Below are 21,887 nucleotides of genomic sequence, written 5' to 3'. Positions count from 1 at the left end.
CCCGAGAATAAAACTATACAGTATTCCAGGGTAGTAAAGTTTGCTGGATTGAGATTTACAACATCCACCAATAGCAGTGACTAATTCATCTTCACCTAGCATGCTGTACAAGACAAGTTAAACAAGCAAAGAGGTTAACTTGAAATTACACATCATTCACTCTTGAATCTGTGAACTGCATTTATGAGCATTTAGTTAATTATATCAATTAGAACCAGGAAGTTTTTTTTTAAGTTTCTAAAAATAACAACGATGCCTACAGTTTGAATGCAGCTCGAAGAGAATGCATGTGACAGTACAGTTTCAAGTTTTATTATTGCAGTTGATCAATGATCACCTTGTAAAGCTTTACTGGGAATGTCTCAGAGGCAATGACACAGAATAATGGAACTTTCCTGGAACCTTTATTTTCCTTCCAGTGATGAAGATGCAATTCTTGTTGGAGAGAATAGATAATAAAGAGGTTAGTTACTGGAGTGAGATCCTTAAAGATGTTTCTTAAAATGCATTCGCATAGTTTCGAATGCACATAAGGATGTAACTTCCAGCATTTCACTGCTCAAATCCCACTTTATTGGACACATGATAGGCTCATAACAGCTTAGAGTAAAAGGATCATCTTACACTGGATACTTTGTGTGAAAAAGCTATTTTTAAGCATTTGCATCACACGATCACTGAGAGAGTACAGTGACGCATATCCAGGTCTCTGCCAATTCTGCTGCTTAACCATCTGCTCACAAATGTGCGCATCCCCCAAGGTAGACTCCATTCAGGTTGCTTTTTACTAGTCGTGAGCAGCTTGGGTTGACTCAGCACATTTACCCCACTGTACATAGCCCTCCCTAAAATAAACAGGCCATCTAAGATTAGAAATTCCTTAGGGACCAGAAACAAAGATTTGCATTCATACACCATCTTTCAAACCTACAAGGATGTCTCACAATACTTTACACCAATTGAAAGAACTTTTGAATTTATTCACTGACATTATGTAGGAATGGTGATTACACTTCACTAGGAGATTCACCTTCGTACTACACTTTGATTCTTGTTCAAGAGATCAACCAGCATCTCCTCCTATTCCATAATACCGCTGCTGTCGAGAAGTTCAGGAAAAGCTGGGCCATTGTTAAAGCAAGTGTTATACTTGCGCAATTATCCCTTTTCAAAGACATTACATTTTGGAATAAATTCCATTTGTAAACAATGCTTGCAACTTCCGAATCGATTCATCCTAAATCAGGCCTTTGCTGAAAGATATGTTCCTAAACCTCCTCACCACACACTGTCCTCAAAGATGCTTCTTAAAATGAAGCTGTCCTAACATCACTTTCTATTTTCAGATTTAAATTTAGATTGCTAACTCTTGCAAACCAGCTAGAACACTTTACTCCTTTCATGCCCCTGTATAATTGCAGGTTGTTGTTTTAAATCCTTCACTACTTAACTTTTCTCAATAAAAAGTGACTCTCAGTTCAATGGGCGAAGCAGACAGTGTAGCCCAGCTGCCATCATCCAGAGCTCAGCACTGATGGCAAACAGTAGTAATTTGAACTATTCAATGCATGGAACAAGTCTTCATGGCACAAACAGTGAAGGAGAAGTAAAAATCTAAAACAAAAAGTACTGGTAGTACACAAATTGCATCTGAAAGAGAAAGAGATATGAATCCTTAATTCTGATTCCCCTTGAACAAGCCATTTTCCTCTTTTAGTTTTGAACTGACATATACTTGAGTTAGATTCTGCATAAAACAATGCTAAATAAGTGGTTCGGTTTCATAACTTTTCTACACTAACCAGCATTTATTTTGTGACTGTAACAACCTATTAAAACAGTAGATATTAACAAGAGAGTGCCAATTCTGTAAGCCTCCTGGTACAGTTAGTATACAGTCTGGGCAAATGGCACGATGTAACCACAGGACTGAGAGGACTATGGCGACAAAGATGAGACATGAAACACTGAAAAACAATAGCTCATGATTTTATATACATGTGAACTTAGGGCATTAACCTGCCAGTTATCACAGAATTGACAACAGTGGAGGTAAATTTAGCAATTTAAGAAAAGTATCTGTTGTCACAATATATGAAAATAAAATTCTAATAAAAACAGTTGAGAGCTTTGAAGTAAAAGTTGCTAATTTTTAAAAATCCACAACAAATGGTCACTGTCCCCTCAGTTTTACATATGCCTTTCAAATTATTGAACTGCAAGAAATATATTAAAACAATGAATATTAACTCATACAATACCATTGTGGTTGTTTTATTTCTTGTATTGTTTTCCAACTCAGATTGTTTATCGCGCTACTGTATTTCTCAGGAACACTGGTTGTAACCTGTCCCAGCAATTTGATAGTACAGTAATAAATTGGTTTTGAAAAAGCCACAGAACATTATTGATATTACCACAGAATATCCTGGCCCTTATAGGCAAACATAGATTTATACTGCACATTTAACAAAGTAAAACGCTCCAAGCTCTTTTATAGCAGCCTGATCAAGTAATATTTGACACTGGACAACAAAAGGACCAAATACTTGTACTTAAGAAGGATATTTCAGAGTTTAGTGCCTTGGCAACTGAGTGAAACACCTCCAGTTTAAAACCAGGGAAATCCTCTCTAAAAGGCCAGAATTGAAAGATATCGGAGAGGATTTTAGGACTGGAGAAAATGTCCAAGATAGAGTGGCTGTGAGTTATTTTCTTGTTTGGAAAATGTTATCCCAGTCACAGTAAATATGTCACAGTGCAGGATTCGGACCACAGGAAATTCCTTCTGCTGGCAAAAATTGCTTCACTACCAGGAATGCAAAATGTTTGGAATGAAGCCAAATTCATAACATATTTCCTCCCCAAGAGCAAAGGCTTCTGAATATTCTAAATCAATTGATCACTCTTTGGAAATCCATTAATTACATAAACCACTGGAGTGGCTAATTCCACATCTCCAGAAATGATTGCGCAAAGGAATGCAAAACTGAAGTGACAACAAGATGCTATTATAATCGTGGTAATTGTAGCAAGATGCAAATACATCAACTTTACTGTAATATATCAAGCACTACTGTCATAAACTTGTTATCCTTTTCTAACGACTCACTGTGCACTAAATAGCAAAAAGAGTGTGGATTGGTGAGGAATAATGTTTTCTTTCAAGTCAATCATGGTATTATATTTATTATCATTTAACAATATTGCAATTTCCGCTTAAAATGCAGGAAACAAATATTACTGACTCGAAGAATGGAGCTCCCAGTGAGAAATTAAAAACTACGCTGACATAAAAACAGATGACCAGATTTTCCGAAGTCAAAAGCAGGGCACATTAAAAAGCTATGAGAATGCAGGGCTTCATGGTAATCGACATGTTAGTTGACCAACGGCAGTGTTTGGAGGAAGGTGTACTTGAAAGTGGGAGGTCTGCTCCAAAAATATGACCAACTAAAATCACACCCCTATTCTGTTGAACATTTACAAGGTAGCATTAGAGATCTTGAGTTGCTGAGCTGTGTAATTACATTTCTGAAGAGGGTTATTAGAAAATATCTTCAATAAGCATCAACAGTAAATAAAATGATCAGCAGCAAAAAAGGTATGGTAACTTTCTCGGAGATATCAAGGGGACAGAGTGATGATGTAGGGTTACAGATCCATTGCATGAAATGCAATGTGATAGGTGTTTAGGCAAAGAATGATGACATTCAGTTCAAATTTTCTCCAAGACACTGTTTATATGTTTGATGAAATAAAAAAAAAGAGAAAACCAAAACATTTGAACTAATTTTTGTATAGAGTTAAACTTCATGAAAAACCAGCACAGTCGCAGCAAAATCATGGCATCCGGTCACCCTATATCAAAAACAAATACGGCAAAGTGGCTTCCTTTTTGCTATAATTTTCCTAGCAATGTAGATGCCAAAATGCAACACTTGAAAGAACAGGAAAAATATTTTTCACACAGGGAAATAACTGCTGTGAGAAACAAAAGACAGATCTATTAGTGGATGTCTAGCAGCCTGTCTTTAGGCCCCATTATTAATTCCTACTGATTGAGGAATTCCTACTGAAAAGGAAATAGGCTCACAAGGGATTAAGTGTTAAGCGCTTGAACATCAAATCTTTGCACAGATGCTCACTCATTCACACTTGTAAACACAGTATTTTAAAAGTAGTCAAGGAAAATGGAGATTAGGAAAAGAAACTGTACAACAAAATTGCTTTTTAGTAATTATTCTGATTGCATACTGGATCAGTTAAAAACAGCATTACAAGTCTAATGTGTTCACGTAAGTACTTTACTGAAATGGGCTTTTTGCTCAATGAGTTGCCTGAAAATTTATTTAGGACCTTTATTGGACAATAAAATATAGTTCCCAGGACAAAGTGCTGAGATTTCCATAAATGGTTGCCTGAAAGCTTTTGTAACTACTAAAACATATAACACAGATTAACATCATCAAACAACAAGAGGAGGAAATTTCTGATCTGAGCACAGCAGGGAAACCACCTGACCCAAGGTACTACATTAATGTCTAAAAACACAAGAAGTGACAGTTGAGTCAGTCAACTGGTTGACATACAAATAGGTAGTGTCTTGAAAATAATGTTTGCATACATACACAGTATGGACAAAACTGAATAGCAGCATGAATACTGCCTGACACTTACTATCACAAGCTAATGGAGTACATCAGTTCAAGTTAATAAGGTTCTATGGGTGATAAGATGGTCATTAAGAGTCCACCTCACTAACACTTCTGTTAGGTTTGTAATATTTCCCTTTAATCTTTAAAAGTACTGATGTAGAAATTGGCTAACTGATCGTCCACACTTCTGGACAAAAGAATAACATGCATGATTTTATAATATAAAGCAAGTAATGCTTCATTTCCTTCATGCCTCAATTAACTTACTCCCAAAGTAATGTACATGGATTAATCATTCTCATAGTTGTTTGTGACATGTTGCTAAGCACCAATTGGTTGCCATGTTTCTGATATTACAAGAACGTAAAATGTATTTAATTGGCTGTAAAACATTTTGGATAAATGCTCAGATATCATTCATAGATGCTTCTTTGTTCATAGATGGTGGATTTGCAAGCAACATTCCCATCTTCCACCATTCAAACACAATGGCTATGAAGAGCAGGTCAGAAGCTAGGAATACTGTGACGAATAACTTACTGCCTGACTCCTCCAAGTCTGTCCACCATCTACAAGGCACAAGTCAGGAGTATTAAAGAATATTTCCCACTTGTCTGGATGAGTGCAGCTCCAACAACAGTCAAGAAGCTTGACACTATTCAGGTCAAAAGTAGCCTGCTTGATTAGCAGAACATCCACAAGCACCAGCGACATGCAGTGGCTGGTGTGCGCACTATCTACAAGATGCACTGCAGAAATTCACCAAAGGCCCTCGGACAGCACCTCTGGAGCCGGAGGACCTTGAACCCCAGTTCTCCTGGTTCAGAGATGGAGACACTGTCACTGCACCACAAGAGCCCGCTATGGCAACAACAAATAACGGGATCATAACTATTAACAGCTGAGCAATTAAATTCGAAAGTTTGAGTCCCAATGTATCTTTTTCCACAGCACATGAATTAGTGCAGAATGTGTCACTTGTACAAGTCTTCCCTTACACTCTTCTCGTTATTTTCCTTCAACAATGCCCACTATATTTTCTATTATTCATAAAATACATTTCTACTTTTTATTTGTCAGTGTCCACTTTTTTCTTTCTTCCTTTATTTTTCAAATTTATTTACTTTTTCTCTTTCTCTCCCAAAGACCGATAGTGACCCTCAACTTCAATGCACAGGAATCAACAACTTTCAGTTATCACATCCAGTTGACTTTATATTGGGGTAGGCATTGTCAGCCAGTTATCTGCCCTCAGGAATGACTGGCTTGCAATCAGCAGTGGCAGCCCTTGCTCAGGTTAAACAAAACACCCGAATTTCAGCTCAGCCCAACAAACAGCACAAAGCAAGAACCAAAGCTGGACTTTCCTGGGCTCAGTATTCCATCATATACTGATTTTCTTCAAATTGTGATAGGAGCATAGAGTTAGCCCCATTGTCTCTTTGGTTTACAAGCAGTCACCTTCAGGGGAAATTTCTTTTCACTCCTTTGAATGCTTCATTCCTTTTATATGTAGGATATCCAAACAATCAATGCCATATAGACTGTAGGGAAATGGATGGTGACATCTTGCAAAATGTCCAGATTACAGAGGAGGAAGTGCTGGATGCATTGAAACGGTTATAAGTGGATAAATCCCCAGGACCTGATTAGGTGTACCCGAGAACTCTGTGGGAAGCTAGACAAATGATTGCTGGGCCTCCTGCTGAGATATTTATATCATAAATAGTCACAGGTGAGGTGCTGGAAGACTGGAGGTTGGCAAACGTGGTGCCACTGTTTAAGAAGGGCAGTAAAGACAAGCCAGGGAACTATAGACCAGTGACCCTGACCTCGGTGGTGGGCAAGTTGTTGGAGGGAATCCTGAGGGACAAGATGTACATGTATTTGGAAAGGCAAGGACTGATTAGGGATAGTCAACATGGCTTTGTGCATGGGAGATCATGTCTCACAAACTTGATTGAGTTTTTTGAAGAAGTAACAAAGAAGATTGATGAGGGCAGAGCAGAAGATGTGATCTATATGGACTTCAGTAAGGCGTTCAACAAGGTTCCCCATGGGAGACTGATTAGCAAGCTTAGATCTCATGGAATACAGGGAGAACTAGCCATTTGGATACAGAACTGGCTCAAAGGTAGAAGACAGAGGGTTGTTTTTCAGACTGGAATCCTGTGACCAGTGGAGTGCCACAAGGATCGGTGCTGGGCCCTCTACTTTTTGACATTTACATAAATGATTTGGATGAGAGCATAAGAGGTACAGTTAGTAAGTTTGCAGATGACACCAAAATTGGGGGTGTAGTAGACAGCGAAGAGGGTTACCTCAGATTACACCAGGATCTGGACCAGATGGGCCAACGGGCTGGGAAGTGGCAGATGGAGTTTAATTCAGATAAATGCGAGGTGTTGCATTTTGGGAAAGCAAATCTTATACACTTAATGGTAAGGTCCTAGGGAGTGTTGCTGAACAAAGAGACCTTGGAGTGCAGGTTCACAGTACCTTGAACGTGGAGTCGCAAGTAGATAGGATAGTGAAGGCTGCATTTGGTATGCTTTCCTTTATTGGTCAGAGTATTGAGTACAGGATTTGGGAGATCATGTTGCGGCTATACAGGACATTGGTTAGGCCACTGTTGAAATAATGCGTGCAATTCTGGTCTCCTTCCTATTGGAAAGATGTTGTGAAACTTGAAAGGGTGTTTTACAAGGATGTTGCCAGGGTTGGAGGATTTGAGCTATAGAGAGAGGCTGAATAGGCTGGGGCTGTTTTCCCTGGAGCATCGTAGGCTGAGGGGTGACCTTATAGAGGTTTATAGAATTATGAGGGGCATAGATAGGATAAATAGACAAAAGTCTTTTTCCTGGGGTCAGCGAGTCCAGAACTAAAGGGCATAGGTTTAGGGTGAGAGGAGAAAGATATAAAAGAGACCTAAGGGGCAACTTTTTCACGTAGAGGGTGGTACGTGTATGGAATGAGTTGCCAGAGGAAGTGGTGGAGGCTGGTACAATTGCAACATTTAAGAGGCATTTGGATGGGTATATGATTAGGAAGGGTTTGGAGGGGTTGGGTTGGGATATCTGGTCGGCATGGACAGGTTGGACCGAAGGGTCTGTTTCCATGCTGTACATTTCTATGACTCTATCTCACCGGTGATTTTAAAATCACTTTCTAAAAACTGCACTCAAATATTTACCTTTGCAACTACTGCCTTCAGACATAATACTTTCAATATTTGATCAATTTACACACCCAAATAAAATCCCTGCTGTTGCTTATCTCACATTATGTCATCACAGCTCCCATACCTACCATTGACATTAACTCTTCATGATTAAAGGCATTCTGCCCAACCGCAGATCTTAGCACGGAGAGTATAGAATGTTTGTCATTAAAGACCATATGAAGACTTTTGTAAAATATTCACACTCGCAGTAAATACATTAGTAACTAAATTGGATAGGTGGCAGTGAACAAAGAGATAGAATTCAGATCTCTGTGTTACAGAATATGACTTCTCATCATACTCCACAATGAAAAGGTAAATTTGATCTCAGGATATATACATTTAAGAGCTCAACATTTCAAGTTCATTGCAAGGATGTCTCAAGACCAAGAGAAAGCTTTAATAATTGAAACATATTACTCCTAAATTTAAGATTTATTTTTAACTTCCTAGATCAGATACTGGGCAATTAAAACCGGGTGGGTACTTACCTATTTTTCTTTTTACACCAATCAGACTAACGGAATTTTACATTACCAATGGGTAAGGACACCAGCCCCAAGCCAACAAAAGCCTCTAATTGAAAAGAAAATCAGAGCCTAATCATCCACATTCATGAGGCCTAAGCAGAGGAGTGGTTGTGATTTTGCAGCATGCAAAACGCTGTCAGGAAAAGTAGATAAGATTAGAGGGCTTTTTTTACCCTTTCCTCCACACAAATAAGAGTGCTGCATTTGGCCAAATGCAGCAATGTCCCTACGAATCCCTTGCTTTGCCCTTCCTCATCCTCCCCAGCCAGAGAATGTCCCTTCTTGTGCTAAGACCAGGCAATGGTCTCCTTCTGCCTGAATTTAATGGCCTGGCAGAATTAATCTAAGTAATAACTTATCTGTCAGAGCCATTGGAAGCACCTCTCCCTGTTCGGTTTTCCTGAAGAGGAGTAATCAAGTCCTTAATGTCAATGCCCAGAACTCCCAACGCAGACACGTTATCCACAGAAATAGAGCGCAGCTCCCCCTGCTCTTTCCTGACAAGGTACTTCAGTCCCAACCACAAATGAGGTTTGATCAACTCTGTTAGCTGGTCATTTCTACGTACTGCATCAGTCAACATTTCTGCTTCTCAGAGTGGGACCACCCCATTTTAAGTTGTTTTCATAGCAATTAAGCCAAACTGAGCTTGTCTAAGCACATTGCTTTCAGATGTTAATGGCTGACAGAAATAGATTCCTCTGTTCATGAATCTGCACTGCAATACCAATCTGAAGATAAGGAATATAACCCTTTATACTACTGAATAGTTTGGTGAAAAAAAATTACTTATGTGACATCATTTTTAGTCAGTATTAACCTGTAGGTAGTTCAATAGTTATTGCTAGTTCTGTACTTAGGGAAGAACTGAGGGGTAGTGGAACTCTTAAAACTCTTGGATAGTTCATCATTTGCTATAATGCAAAGAAAACACCTTATATGTTTGGATTTTGAGCTGTGGACAACAAATTGTTTCTTAATCTTAAAATCTTGTTGATTACGGATTACTTGACTAGATGATCTTGTTCCCCTCTTCTCCCCACCACCCCACACCCCACTAGAAAAGATCCAAATTGTGATGAAGGGAAAAAAATTTGGACCAGTAGGGTGCTGAGATATACCACACTAAACGAGCTCCCATCAACTGAAGCCCTGAGCAGAGCAAATCAGCAGACATTGTTACGGGGAGGCATTCAAATAAAAATGCAAAACAACCAAGAATAGGTTTATCCAATAAACAAAAGCACACAAATTACAAATCAACTAACTGTGATTTTGTGGTTGACATCAAGCAAAGGATCAGTTAGGATTACATCATCACAATTAACAAATCATAATCAGCACAGTCCTCTGTATGAAAAATAATATGGGGAAGAAAGGAGAACAATGATGCTGTTAACATGATTAATCTTTGGGGGCTTATTCCGAAGCAGGAATGATAATAGGAGAAAAAGTAATTTAAACTAGCTTTGTGAAAACAAATTCTAAGGTGCTCGAGGTAGTTCTCCTATAATGCCATAATTGTGCTCCTGTGCGATGCAGTGTTATAGAAAATCATGCAATAGAAATAATGGGGCCGATGGGAAAAGCAGGGTTTGAGTGAACCAGAAATACCAGTAAAAATCAAAACAAAAATACGAGCTAGCCTAAAACAAATGATAGCAGTTTAAGTTTTGATTGTATAGTGCAATTCATCAGAATTTTCAACTGATTACTCTCGATTGGCAGTTATACCTGCTGGCTGCAATACATTCTAGTCAATCTTCTGATCTCATCAAATGGGAACATGGCCCAAGTCAGCTCCCAGAATGAAGTCTGCATTGATTGGTCAAGGGCTGAATCTTAATTTCTTTTGTGAAGTGTCCAGTTTTGTCAAGTTTTTCCGAGGGTGTCACATCGTGTTGCTTGGGGATGTCTACCACTTTATTTTATAAAACCTGCATACATACATCTCTCGCATTCTAGCAACCTTACACCATGTGCCATTTCCAAAACAACTCACCACTTCCTGTATATCCCAGAACTGACCAACTTCCGTGGTTTCCTGACATTGTCTGCTACGTCCAGAGCCAATGGAAAACTGGTGCCTCTCTTTGTGGGCAGGGACGTGGAGATGCTGCTGATAGGGATGGGGTGATGCAGAGGCAGGATGTCCTTTTTTCCCAAGCTAGAGGATGCCATTCCACTGGAACCAAGCCAACCTGGATGCAAATTACCATCCGGGTTAGTGCAGTCTCAACCATTCGATGGAATGCACAGAATGTATGAAGAGCAATGATCTTCTCCACTCTGCCAGTGAAAGTGCTATCATCTTCTTGTTGATACCTCACACTCACTCTTATCTCCGCTATTGTACCCATCATTTCCTACTGCATCTTCCCCACTCGCTCTCATCTTCGCTAATATCTGATCCTGACTAACCCAGAATTTCTTCTGCACAGCCTACTCACCCCCTCAGGACATCTCCACACATGCACCAAAAGTAACAATATGCCACCCATCTTTCTCTCCCCCACCCACTGTGTGCAGAGTTTCCTGACTGACCATGTCAAAGACCCTGTACTGATCCTTTTTTTTGCAGTTGGTTAACATAATGATGAGTTACTAAAACAGACTCACTTGAGACTGCAGATATTCTTTAACATCTAAACAGTTTTAAAACAAAAAGGAGAGATAAAAGCTCTTAATACAAATAAAAAAGCCATGTTTCAAGCTACTCCTCAACACTGTACTTCTACAGTTAGTCAATTCCAGTGAAATTTCACTCTTATCTCAACTTTAAAGTTAACAGATTGCTCCCAGCTTGTCCTCAGGCTATTGAGACATTTTCATGATGCTTTTCCAAGTTCACTAGCACAAACATCTTACAATACCTTTCATGAAGCTCTTCATGAGAAAGTGCATGAGCCAACTGATGATATGATGCCAATGCAGAGTCCAGTCCTCCACACACCTAGTGCCAAGTGTGAGAATCCCATACCAATGAAAGGGAGTTTGTTTTATTAAAACCAGGTCGACAAGTCACAAATCATGTTACACACAATTTGTGTTTAATAAAATGAGCATTATTGGAGAACTACCTGGACATACTTGCTTCCTGTTCCTGTTTAATAAGAGCACTAAATGCACATGAATGTAGTGAGGAAGAAAGAAAATCTTCAAGACTCTCTTACTACCATTCATTAAAGAAAAACATGGATGATATGAAGTGTGATTCTATTAATGAAACTTTGAATGAAGGATATGAAGAAAAAGCAGTGCAATAAATGCTGTTGTCATGAGACAAGACTCATTGGAAGATATCAAGAGAAATACAGTGCAGCCACATCAGTTAAGCTAACCCAAGACACCTCAGTCTGCTGCTTCAGATTACCCTACCACAAAGCTAGTTCTCACAGCAGTATCTATAAACTACCCAAGATACCGAACTTTTCTTGAGTTGCACAAAACATTAAGTAACAATTAAACGTTGAAAGTAGATACACGATTATTAATATTTACAACTTACCTTTAGAGGGCTTTCAGCACAAATATGATAAGAATTGAATGAGGATTGCACCAAGGAGTGACCATTAGCATATTGAGTTTTGAATATTTAATGCTTTTGTCTGCCCATCATTTTGGCAGATTCATTATTCCATGTGCATTAACCTATTTAGCACCACTACCAAACCATTGGGCACTACATAATTGGAATGCATTACGCCTCCCTCCAGTAATATTGTATAATTTCTAGCTAGTGACCATAAAGTCCACTGAAAGAATGTTACCTTTGGTTGATTTCTAAGTTTCCCTCTTCTCTCTACTGGTTTGCTAATACATTAATAAACCATTTCATGGTTTTCACTTACACTCCGATTTGGAACTAAAACACTAAATTAAACTAAAAATCAAGAGACGTAGCTCTATAAGTGGCTACATTGATAAGTTTGCTGACCAGTGCTGATTAATAGATCTCAATGATCAGAATTCATTTACCATTGAAATAACAGAAGGAAGAACAGCATCTTTTGAAGATGCCAACCATGCAAACCAGCAAGCAGGAAATAGTAGCACAAGGTGGCTCATCTCATCTTGGCTTCAAAGGTTGGAGGTGCGCAATTTAGAAAACTTTTTTTTACCTCCTTAACCCAAAATGAGGAATGTGAACGCCTGGTCTATGTTGGCTGCAATGACATTTTGCTCAGTTTGAATATTTTTAAGTGAAGGACACTGGCTCAAAACATAAAACTGCATACAATTTGACTTCAATGAAAAATTGCTATTTGCAGATGTCCTCAGAGAGGTCATATCTATAATCTATTTGTTAATCCTTTTCAGAAAGAAGACACCTGAAGCATCTGGTGACATGCAGATAAAAAAAGAATAGAGGACCAGCCCAAATGTCCATCTCCATCACTTTGTCTCCCAAATTACTGGGCAAAATCAACTCAAATTTTCACTAACATTATAGTACCGCACTTTGATAGTTCATCTAATTGCAAAACAAAAACTCAATTCAAGAAAGAGCACAAGTTACTTGATAAAAGTCACCAGACTCAATCACATTTTAGGATCTCTTTCTTAGCCATCCTAATGACTCTGGGGAAAGTGCATACCTAGCACATTACACAGCAAACAGTGAAGTTCTTGAATTCACTCCAAACCTTGTTTGGACTTCATTGATTGCAGAGCCTTTGCTTTCTGATAACAGCTTACATTTATATAGTACCATTAACATTTTTAACTAAGTGCCTTACAGTAGTAATTAAGCTTTAAACTAGAAATGGGGGCAGAATGATGGAAATAATAATTTAAAGATAAATAAAGGACAAGAGCGAAGGATAGAGTACAAAAGTGATAAAGATAATATGAAATTGCCAGCAATGGAAAGGTTTACACTGACGGTAATAAAATGGCAACTATAAAAGCAAATTGCCTAAACACTACAGAGCACCAGGGAAAAGAAAAGTCAAAAGAGAAAGCAAAGGCAAGATGGTGACGGATATCCAAATAAAAAAGTGTTTGGCACATGAACGCATATAGCACAAAGAAAACGACACAAGCTAAAGGCACAAGTTAAAATCTAAGCAAATCATGTACTGGCTATGTCAGACTGAGTTATCAGGTGAGTACAACTTCGGGCTAATATTTCCATGTAGAAAATCTTTACGAACCACAAGAAAATTGAGAAGGAGTTTTGATGGCAGATACAAATACTGCAGAAAAAGATTTCAGCAAGCAATTAGGGTGTGAGAACTCGGCAGATAAGACAAAGGAGCACTCAAGAATGTTATACTTTGTGGGAGTCTGTTTGATTGCATTGATTTAGTGGATGGGTGGGGAAAGGGGAGTTGTACAAACATGGATATCAAGGAAGCATGTAGCAGAAGCAAAAAGTGATTACAATTTTTAATTTCTCAGTTTCACAATTGGGAGAAGCAGAATAGCTCAAAAGCAGAAGACAATCATATTCCTTTTGTATGTATTATTAATAGATATAGCAAAAGGACAAGGAAATATGAGCTCAGACCTGAGTAATAGACTACAGTAAGGGATCGACTCGCAAATAGTGATCACAGTATGATTATACTTGACACTCAGTTTGAGAAGGATAAAGAAAAGTCACAAACCGAAGTTTGCAAACTAAGTAAAGCAAGTTTCCAAAGGATGATAAATATATTCACCATAGTAAATTGGGCATAATATTAATGGAGAAAGTGAGGACTGCAGATGCTGGAGAGTCGGAGTTGAAGGTGTGGTGCTGGAAAAGCCCGGCAGGTCAGGCAGCATCCGAGGAGCAGGAGAGTTGACATTTTGGGCCTAAGTCCTTCATCAGGAATGCTTGCATGTTAAAAGTCCCATTTAATGTTGTTTATGTGACTGGCTTTATAAATTGTGGGATGTTTTTCAAAACAGCACACTAACTAAACCAAAAAAGACACTGTACAAGCTTTGTAATGTACATATTTAATATTTGATGTTATCAGGAAAAGGTCAAGCAATCAGTCAAGTTGTTAGTGACAAAAACACATTCAGCACAGAAAGAAAACACCAAAGCAAAGGAAGAAGAACACGCTGAAGGAAAACGCAGAATAAAAATAACGATTGTGCTCACAATAGTTGGGGTCAGTTTCAGAAGTTGTGAGAGAGATATTTTTCCATCCAGATGGTGGCCTGGTCAGCTGCTACATTAGGGCAGCCAGGACATATACATCACCATGATGCATGTACTCGGCATTGCTCAATATAAAGAGTAATGGGTCTACTTAAAAGCCCTTTTGCATTTTGATATAACTGTTTAATGACTGAAAATTCTATCTCTGAGAATCTTATCAAATTAAAGTGTTCATTCTAAAAGTATTTTGAATAGACAACCCACAAAACCACTTTGTAATTTCTTATCCAACAGATTTTCAAGATTTCATTTTGAGTAATTTCACAATACATTGAAGATAAAGTTTTTTTTTTAAAAAGAAAATTGCATTTTCAGGTCAGTATTAATCAGGCAAACAGTGGGTAAAATGAAGTTGATTTCAGTAATGACAAAACAATGGGATTCATTGGTGCATCTGGGTGATCAAAGTCCCCATCACCACTGCATCAGAAATCTCACAATCTTGTTGTTCTCAGAGAAGAGGAGTAGGAGATGAAAAGGATTTTTTGTGATGCTTTATGCCTGGATTAGAAATAAAAAAGGCAGTCCAACAGCAAAAAACTGCAATGCTTAAAAAGGCAGGAATGTGCAGAGACCAAGACAGCGGGCCAGACAGCAAGAGACAGCGACCCAGACAGAGGGGCAGACAGCAAGAGACAGCGACCCAGGCAGACAGCAAGAGATCGTGACTAAGACAGAGGGACAGTGAGAGACATTCACCAAGAGGGACAGGCAGACAGCAAGAGATAGCAACAGAGATAGCAAAGAGCTAGAGACATCGACCAAGACACACAGATACTGTAAAAGAAAGAAAAAAAAGTGAGACACTGACCAAGACAACAGCGGAGAGACAGAAATAGAGAGAATCTGAAATTTAAAAAAAAAGAAAATCCTGGAAATACTCAATAAGATGTGCAGCATCTATGAAGAGAGAATCAAAGTTAGCGTTCCAGTCTGGTGAACTTTTTTCAGATCTCACCTTACTCTGACCTGGAACATTCTAGTCATGTGTTGTGTTTCCATCCATTTCTGGTTCTACTCCAGGTAATTTACTTTTGGCAATTTTTGGAGAAATGAAAGAAAACCACTGAAAAAAAATCCAGTCAGAACTCAAGGTCTCAGTACTATATAAGGAGATAGAAGGCTGTTTGAGACTAGTACTACAAAAGTAAGACACCTTGGCCATTGAGGGTGGAAAGGTCTTTTCCTGATAGCATTAATGTTGTTTCAGTTCCAGAGGATTTAGAAACAAACCAGAAATTGATATACAACAGAATTATGTGCTTGAGAAACGTACCTGCTAAAGAGTCAGCAGTTGAGTGTGCCACAGTTTGGGGTCTGCAATCTTCTCCAATCAAACAAACTCCACTCTGCCATTAAACACGGATTTAATGCTGGCCTTGATGAGTTACAGGGAAATACTCTCTTCCTTCTCAACACTAAAAAGGAAGGAAAAATGAAGTATAAAAATCCTGATTGCCGAAAGGGTTTACTGCAGTCAGTCAAGAGGCTGAAAGAACACAGCAAGCCAGTCAGCATCAGGAGGTGGAAAAGTTGCTTTATTTTATAAATGGTAGATTTTGAATTCAGCTAATTCTGTAACTTCTTTGCAGTGGAGGTCTTGGAATTACATAAGGAAATTACTTAGAATCATGAGTAGATCTGGGAGCCATTTACCCACCAAATGGACTACTTCATATTGTACAAGACTCCAATCCCAACCTGCCTTATTGAGGGATGTGGCTTGATCGTTGTTTCTTCTCAGTCTAGCTCTCACCAGTAAAACGGTACAAAGGTTATCAAAAGAAACCTGATCAAGGTTCTCATATCACAAATAAAAAGGCTCTATTTTATTTTAATGGGGGCCTATCGATCACAGGGCATTCAGCATTATCACTGAGTCATTTAAATGTTTGAAAGCACTTCACAAATTCATTTGAGTGTGCAGTGATTATTAGGGGTCAGGAAGAGGAGAGGAATACATTTAATTAAATCCTCATTAGCTCCTTATTATTTCCCACTGAAGTGCCCATTTTCCACTTGCAAAATGCCTAAGCGAAATTAGAAGTTCACCGTGCAGGGAATAGCAAGTACAGTCCCATTTTCCATCACTGACGTATCGGAAAGCATGTTGTAGCATGCCCGAAAACAACCCTTAAGCAAGACACTGACGTGCATCACGATGCTCGTGCAATGTTAGCCAGTATTGTAGCTTCAAAATTATTAAACTGTAATTAAGCTTGCTGCTTTCTCCACTTGGTCAGCCTTGCCTAGTTAATTAATGGGCAATCTGTTGCTAATATTGGAAATGGCTGTCCTCAATGAGATATTCTCATTTTGAAGGGCTACACTACATCAGTTTCCATTGTGCTCATTCATGCATATAACCAAACAGCACTAAGTGATACATTTACTGAAAGATGATGGGTAGAAAATTACAATTGTGGAAAATAAACAAGGTTCCAAACCACAAACACCAGTGACACAAGAATCAAGTTTTTTTTTTAAAACTGCTGCGGTATTGCAGTTTAAGAATTTAATTATCAATAATGTCCTACGGTGCAGTCCCCTTTCCAAAAGTCAGCCCATCTGAAACAACAGGTTTCAATGAAAATTATCCAAGGACAAAAAAATCACGCACAAGAGGACCAAATGGTATTTGGAGCTTGGCACACAGCCAAAGTCATCTTGCATTCATATAAAATATTGTAAAATTTGTTTTATAAATCACACCTGTATTGAATAAATATCTTTTCAATGAATAATCACTTTCAGAATCAAAACACCAAGTATTAATGTTTATATTCCAACCTTGAATTTCAGAACAATATCTGATAATAGGAGTGCAGGAACAGCAAGTGACTCATACAGACTGCGTCATAGAATCCATAGAGTGTGGAAGCAGGCCATTCGGCCCGTCGAGTCCACACCACCCCTCCAAAGAGCATCCCACTAGACCCATCTCCCCTGACCTATAACTCTGCATTTCCCAAGGTCAATCCACCTCGCCTGCACATCTTTAGACACGAGGAGGAAACCAGAGCACCTGGAGGAAACCTACGCAGACACAGGGACAATGCGAAAACTCCACACAGACAATTGCCTGAGAGCGAAACGAACCCGATCCTGGCATGGTGAGGCAGCAGTGCCGACCACTGAGTCACCGTACTGCCCCCAGTCAAAGCTTCATACCCTTCCATCGAAATACTGCATTTGTAGTGATGACCCTAATTCATGAGAGTAATGCATCATGTGGTGTACAAGATAAATTCCAATACTTGAAAGAAATATAACTAGAGACACTGACTAATAGTCATGTACTATAATAATGTCTTGTTTTGAATTTAGATCCATTGCTCCCAAAACACATTGGTTTGGATCAAGATAGCAAAAATAACTTCTGGTGCATGTTTATTACAATTGGAACATCTCCACAAAGTAACTGGGCTGCTGGTGGGATGACTTATACCCTGCTTACACTGGGTGACAATTAGCTGGCACCTGAAATAAAAATGCCTTTGAAATTATTTATGCCATTTACCTTTCTCTTTTGTCCCAAGAGGGTTCTTCAAAAGCACACCATCTGAAATGTTTCCCTTAGAGGACTCCAAAAAGCACCAGCATAAATTCATTTACATTACTAATGGAAGCCTCGATAGTACTATAATCCCAGATTGAATAGATTAAATAAGATCACATGTATTCTCTTAATCTACAGTCTGTGGTATTAAATTCCACATTACACTTTGATCATGTAATCAACATTTGACTCTCAGGCTTTTGAAGTATACAGAAATCAAGCTGTGGTACACAATTTCAATGCTGTAAGAGAAGTCTTCAGATGGCACCTTCTGATGCTGGAATCTCCTATGGCAAGATATGCTGCCACCAATTTTTATTTTGGTACTGGTCTATAGGGTTTATTAGTGTTAAGTATTGAAGGATTAACCACTCATACGACCTTGGCAGAAGAGGCACACATTCGATTAATAAGAAGTTAACTTATTAAATACAAACTAAAATAAGAGTTTGCATTAGCACAAGACTGGTTAACCCAGTCTGGTTCCTGATGAAGGGCTTTTGCTCAAAACATCGATTTTCCTGCTCTTCAGATGCTGCCTGACCAGCAGTGCTTTTCCAGCACAATTCTAATCTCCAGCATCTGCAGTTCTCGCTTTCGCCTAGTTAACCATTAGACTGATAGAAACGGAGTATCTCTTAAGAGTATCTCTAAGTTATGTTACATTTTTGTTAACAATAGAGTTAAGACTAATAGACTGGAATTACATCTGAAATTGACTAGCTCTTCCCACTTACAGTTACATGTATTGCAGTGGGCAGAAGTATTCAAAGACTTCACAGTTACCCTTTAGGCCAAAAGCCTTGTACAATTATTAGCACTTCTTGAAGGAAGGTAAGTTGCACCTTTTATTTGAAATAAATATCAAACTAAATTATTATATGTGGTGTTCAATATGCTCTATACTCAAGTATTGAGAGGTATTTTCAACTGCAAGAATAAAAGTAGGTAGTACAGGACTTAATCCTTAGTCTATTAAGGAGAGGATCCCAGGATTTTAACTCAGCAATGAACGAACATGCTATTGTAACAGCCAGCTACTGGTATGTCAAATATAAATGGATTGTAGCTGTTCACCAGTCCCTTCTCAACTGCAATTAGGAATAGGCAATTACTGCTGCCCTAGCTAATGATGTTCACATCTGATGAAATATTTAAAATTTACAGCTTTCAGTTTCACTTATTTAAAAAAAAATGACCTCAACCAAGTCAAACTAAAAGAATATTGTACTGTATGAATGAGCACAGAGATCTTGAAGTTATAAAATCTATGACTGAAGCAACCAGCAAGCAAGCTCGTCATTTTATCTGATCTTAGCTCAGACACTGTTGTTGGCTACCTTGATTTTGCAGAGAGGGGGGGAAAAAAAAATCAGCCAGCGTTCCAGCTGTGAATCACTGTGTGGGGGAGGGGGAGGAATCTGTTTAAATTGAAACACCATAATCTCCAGCATCAGATAGCCTGCTGACACCCATTATCAGGGTTTACATGTAAAAAGTCGACATTTTAAGTACACAAGAAAGAGCTACAGCTCTGTGTAGATCAATACCATGACAAAATAGGATGATATTTCAATGTATGACTGAGGGAAAGTGGTATCCATCAGCGCAGATGCTAAATAAAGGTCCCAACACATTGCTGTAGTGGATGTAAAAGTTTTTATGCCATCTTTTTGCTGGAGAAAAGCATGGTGTACCAAGCCTCCTGACAAATATTCACCCATTAAGCATCACCAAAAGACAGATTGTACAGTCATTTAGCATAGGTCTGTTTGTGGGACCTTCTTTCTAATATTTACCTCCATTGCTTACATATATGTCCATTATTGTAATATTTCAAAACTTTTTTAATGATGCTGAAGTGCTTTGGACATCTTCACGAGACAGCAGACATTATAGAAAAGCTATTTTCGTTCCTTAGTTAATACATTCAGAACAGGAAAGAGAAATTACAAGTAAATGCGTCTGTTGCAACATGATTGGTAAAGCCAATATGATACATTCCCTTTCTTCCCTTTCTGCTTGGTCTCTCGTGCAGGCTGCTTATTTCCTGCAGTTGAAGGAATCTACTGCTGGTCAGTTTATTCCCAGGTTATTATCTGTTCCTCTCAGCTGTTTGGGCTGTGATCAGCAAGACAGCATATCAGAAGCAATGTTAACCCTTTGATACTGGACAGATTCAGATTTACTTTTCAGAATTCATGACACAAGTATCATATCACAATGTTTCTACAGATGCAGACCAAGAATACCTCAGATGTGCTCCAAAGCACCCCACCCCCCGCTGCTGAATGCCTTATAAGAGCAATGTGCAACTACCAGTATCCAAAAATCCAGGTGATTGTTGGGTTACCCGTGTGCTTCATTTCAGTATCTTTTGCAGTTATGACTAAATTTTCCAAAGAAAAATGCCAACTTTTAAATCTTGCCCTTGATGATACAGGGAGAAAGTGGGGTGCTGGAAAAGCACAGCAGGTCAGGCAGCATCTGAGGAACAGGAGAATCGACGTTTCGGGCATAAGATCTTCATCAGGAATGAAGCTTGAGGGCCGGGGCTGAGAGATAAATGGGAAGGAAGGGTGTAGGGTTGGGGGGAGGTCACTGCGAAAGCGATAGGTGGATGGAGGTGAGGGAGAAGGTGATAGGTCAGAGGGGACAGTGATGAATGGGTCTGGATGGCGATGCAGAGTTGGAGGCTTGGGACTGGAATAATAAGGGGGGGGAAATGTGGAAGCTCCCACAGCTACCTACTCTACACCTCTTCCCACTCTACCTCCCGTAAAAACCCCATCCCTTATTCCCAATTCCTCCGCCTCTGTCACATCTGTTCCCAGGATGACCACCTCAGATAGTCACAGATGGCCTCCTTGCTACATGATTGCAACTTCCCTTCCCATGTGATTGACAATGCCTTCCAGTACATTTCCTCCACTTCATGCACCACTGCCCTTGAACACCATCCCTCTCAACACAACAAGGACAGAACCCCCAGTCCTCAACTTCCACTCCACCAACCTCTGCATACAACGCATCATCCTCCGCCACTTCCAAATGGACCAGATCACCAGAGATATATTTCCCTTCCCACCCCTATCTACATTCTGAAAAATACCATTCCCTCTGTGACTCCCTCGACAGTTCCACATCTCCCACCAGCCCACACCCCACTCCTAGCACCTTTCCCTGCCACTGCAGGAAGTGCAGAGCAAAGTCTGCGCCCTCACCGCTCCCCTCACTTCATCCAAGGCCCCAAAGATCCTTCCACATCCACCAGAGATTCACCTGTATCTCTACTAATGTAATCTACTGCATCCATTGTAACCGGTGTGGTCTACTCTACATCGGGGAAACAGGTCGCCTTCTTGCAGAATGTTTTAGAGAACATCTCCGGGACACCCGCACCCACCAACACCACCACCCTATGACTGAACACTTCAACTCCCTCTCCCACTCAGTCAAGAACATGCAGGTGCTGAGCCTCCTCCACCGCCAAACCATTACCACCTGACACCTGAAGAAGGAACGCCTCATACTCTGCCTTGGGACCCTGCAACCACATGGGATAAATGTGGATTTTAACAGTTTTCCATTTCTCTCCCCCACCTTTCCCCCCCCACCAACATTATCCCAGTCGCAAGCCTTCAACTCAGCATCACCCTCTGCATTCATCCATTATTCTCCCCTCTGACCTATCACCTTCCCCCTCACCTTCATCCACTTATTGCTTTCCAAGCCACCTCTCCCAAACTCCACCCCCCAC

The 21,887-nt window shown here is 39.5% G+C and overlaps 1 protein-coding gene across 5 annotated transcripts in view; it reads right to left on the bottom strand.

Moving 5' to 3' along the window:
* Window positions 1-21,887, bottom strand: part of slc25a22a (solute carrier family 25 member 22a) — a 193,204-nt gene that overhangs the window by 149,339 nt on the left and 21,978 nt on the right. The window contains exon 1 of one of the 5 annotated variants that reach the window (XM_060838771.1): window positions 15,845-15,907. The exons of the other annotated variants lie outside the window; for them this stretch is intronic. The gene's annotated coding sequence lies outside the window, so the exon portion shown is untranslated. Of the gene's footprint in view, window positions 1-15,844; window positions 15,908-21,887 lie in introns of those variants that run through there. 5 annotated transcript variants of the gene reach the window in all.

This window comes from Hemiscyllium ocellatum, chromosome 18 (genome assembly GCF_020745735.1).
Source record: "Hemiscyllium ocellatum isolate sHemOce1 chromosome 18, sHemOce1.pat.X.cur, whole genome shotgun sequence".
Classification (NCBI taxonomy): Eukaryota; Metazoa; Chordata; class Chondrichthyes; order Orectolobiformes; family Hemiscylliidae; genus Hemiscyllium; species Hemiscyllium ocellatum.
The sequence above is the reverse complement of the archived record's forward strand: the minus strand, read 5'-3'. Positions and strand labels throughout refer to the sequence as shown.